Source organism: Lytechinus variegatus, chromosome 17, assembly GCF_018143015.1.
Source record: "Lytechinus variegatus isolate NC3 chromosome 17, Lvar_3.0, whole genome shotgun sequence".
Classification (NCBI taxonomy): domain Eukaryota; kingdom Metazoa; phylum Echinodermata; class Echinoidea; order Temnopleuroida; family Toxopneustidae; genus Lytechinus; species Lytechinus variegatus.
The window spans coordinates 1,603,970-1,607,788 of NC_054756.1; positions in this window are offsets into that span (position 1 = coordinate 1,603,970).

A 3,819-nucleotide genomic window follows, 5' to 3' on the forward strand; every position below is an offset into this window, starting at 1 on the left:
TTGCTGTTGTGTTTTGTGTTTATTTTCCTTGAAGCGTCATGAGCACCGAAAGGTGGACCTGTGCGCTATTTAAGGATATAGCCTCCATTATTATTATATATAGGATTTAGTTATTGCTACTAATATCGGCAAGTTAATTACATCACGTAATTTATGGGGGAAAACATTTCTACCGGAGTTACCAACGTACTATCCTCAAAATGATAATCAACAATAATTATCATTATGTAAGGCACTGTCACATAAATCAAACACAATCATAAAAGACCTATGGACATCAATAGACTGCACCCGTTTCTTTTATTTAAATTTGACGTGAATAATTCTAATCAATACTGACAAAATTAAAAGAGGTTAATGGTATCAAGTCTATCTTATTCGATGTGATTGACTTTGAACAAACTTGACATGGTCATGCAGACAGCGCATGATATAGGGCTACATTTTTAGAAGCACTGCATCAGTAACATTATACCAAACGATACATGGATGGACCAATGAAACCAACTTAACCCGTTGGTATCACGTGACTCACCAATGATCTGGTGCATGCATCTGGCGTGTCTTATTAACCTCCTGAAATAATAATGAACATGACTTCTCATGCAATGAATTCGATTTTTTTTTATCTGCAGTATCATTTTGGCCTGATTACGTCCATTGCATAGCATTGGTATTGAGTGTGATTTATATATCACGAGTTTAATGTATTAAATAGATGTTTTTTAAATCATCAAATAACATAAATGCGGAGGATTGTCCCCCCCCCCCCCCCCCCCCCCTCCCCCCCCAAAAAAAACCCGATAATTTCCTCTCAGTCATTCAACAAGATACGCTAATACGACACCGACGAAGAGCAAGAGGTTGATGACACCTTGTTGCTTTCTGCTCTGGCGCCATCTAGTGACGTGAAATGGTAATCTTCACACGAACTCGGAGAGATATCCACACCGATAAATTTTTCCAATATTCCAGTATTTTCTCATTATTTTCACGTAGTGTGTCTTGTATTCATAATTTATAGACTCGTTGTTGTTATGCAGCACTTTCAAAAGTAAATAATGAAAGATGTACGTTTAGCCATGTAGCCTGAATTTTCAATATCGGGGGTTCGATCCCTTCTATTCCTTGGCTTGAAAAATTTAACAAGCAAAAAAATAAGGAAGAATTTTTAAAAAATGTAATCCGTCAAGATTGATGGCCATTTCGTTTTTAGAAAAAGTAGGGCCTAATTTGTAAAAATAGTTTGCATTTCATAAAAAAACTCTTTCCTCCCACATTTTTCCTCGCTTTTTAATTTATTTTCCTTTTCATTTTGGAGAGGTGGGGGTTCGATTTACCCCCTAAAACCTCCTTGGCTATACGGGCAATATGGGAGGAAATTTACTAGAATATTAGTTCTGAGCAATAGGTGTATCAAAACGTTCATTCATTCATTATTTTATTTCCATCAGCATATTCAATGAAAAATGCATACAAAACAACATAGAATCATTTGGAGATGAGTTTTTGGCCTATATTAAGGTTATCATGCAAATTCCAATTGCATTTCGGCTAAGTATTTTTCATTGTCTAAATTGCCTCGGGGAGGGGGGAGGATACGAGAACAGGGGTGCACCGTCCCCATATGAGTTTTAAAGTGGTGGGAAGAAAAGTTATTAATAAAGAAACTTATAGGAATATAAAGGAGGAGGAACTAGGTCTGGGTCGCACCCACTGATCAAAAGTTAAGAAAAAAAAATAGATCAATCTAGCCATTTACCCCTCCCCTTCCTCTATCAAAATACCGTGATACCGATACAGGTTGTTTATTGTTCAGAATATTATTAGTATAGGATAGAGTGAAATAACAAAAATGCAAATCATTACGGTGCCCGAATAATTTCATTTTCTTTCAATTCAATTCAATTTTTAAAAATGGTCTTCATTGATAATATCAGCATGTTAACAATCACACAATAATTATGTTGAAAAAAAATAGCAGGAGCTGTAAAAATCATGTTTACAAGTTGGTGTTGGCACAATTAAGTACATAGTAAAAAAAATAATTATATAGTAAATAAATCATATTGCAAATAATACCCTCCAAGAAAGATTATAAGATCATGGTGATAAAACAAAATTATGATCAATTTAGAACTGGAATTATAAATAAATCCAATACACTCTCCAGATCAATCTCATTTTCAATTTCAATTTTGAATGTCATCCAGAAATGTGAATTGCTTAATTAGTTTGGAGTGTGGGAGGAAGTATTCATTAGTAATGAAATCTGGGTGTGTTAATCTTAATGTATTAGTTTAGACTGGAGCACTGCCAGTCAGGTCGCGGGCATTATAACCATACTGTCATACAACGCATATTTTATCATAACTATTTTTACAGAATGTATATTTTAAGTATTTAAGAAAAAGCCTATAACATGTATAATGAGCACACTCTAAAAAGGGTTTAACTAATATTGGGTCAAATGGGAATATGCATGTTGGTTGGGTAAAACCAGGCCCCCGAAGCTACCGCCATTTTGTTTAATCCATTAGAAGCTAAAATAAGCCCCATTAATATTAATTTCGTACGATGCTCCCTCGTCAACTGTGGTTTTGTACGTGTATTAGACAATACGCACACCAGCGCAATGACAAAGGTCAGCTTGGCAAATTTATTAATGTATTCATTTTGTTACGCGCTCGTGACGCGAAGGATTCAGCGAATCAAGCAAGCGCAAATCTGAGACGATACGTTGCGCTTTATAAAGTATCGATATCACAAGCGATATCACTTAAAAACAAAACAATGTTTGTATTGCGTCTTATAGGCCTATGCTAATTCTAAAAGGGAAGATGAAAAGAGTAGATCAAGTCGCGATTAGGTAAAAAGGTGGAGGTGGGGTGGGGGCAAATCATGGTTATTACAATGATGGTATTCATTTTTACTGGTTGAGTATGAATACTGAAAAAAATAACTTTCACCACTAAAAGAGTCATTTCTTGTTACAAATTTAATTTGGAGAAGTAAAAAAAAAAATCTTCATGGATCCCCGTGCCTGCTTTCTTCTGGCGTCCGTTTCATAATGAATTACACTGAGCTATTTAAACATCGCTATTATTGTGATAACCGTGGGAACCTTGATTATGATTGGTATTCGTAGTTACCATACTTGTAACTCATGATGAAACGGACCCCAGTTTATCATGCTCAATATGTTTCCTGTCCCCTTTATTCTCCAGCATTTCTTACTGTTTTTTTTTCCATTTAATCATTTTCCCACTCATGTTCTTTTGTGCCGCCCTTCTCCTACATATGAAGAGCTCACTTTTAAAAGGGGTTAGGTCCATTTTTAATCAAATTTGATTTTTATGTCTTAATTGATTTTTAGTAGCTCTATAAGATGATACCATAGAAAAGTTGAAATTCCCATAAAAAAGTGAACTAAAAACAGAAAATTCACTTTTTACAAAAGGGGTTAGGTCCATTCATAATTTTTCTGGAAAATAATATCTTAAAAAAATATGAAGATAAGTAGATTTCTTTTATACCCAATTTTGAATTTCTAATGGTAGGGTATCATGAAAATTCATTTTCGCATAAGAATATTGCAATATGGGAGAATAAAAAAAAAGATTTTCTTGGAGTGGCCCTAGCCCCTTTTGCAACTTAACTTTTCATATATTTCCTTATTTTCCCACTTGTTATCTGTCTCCTGGTTTCCAAAAATCTCGTCTTATTTCTCTTCCACCCCTTTTGTTCCTACTTCCAACACCAGCTCTCTCACCACCCCCTCTAAATTATCTCTTCATATTATGTGCCCCTCCATTTCTT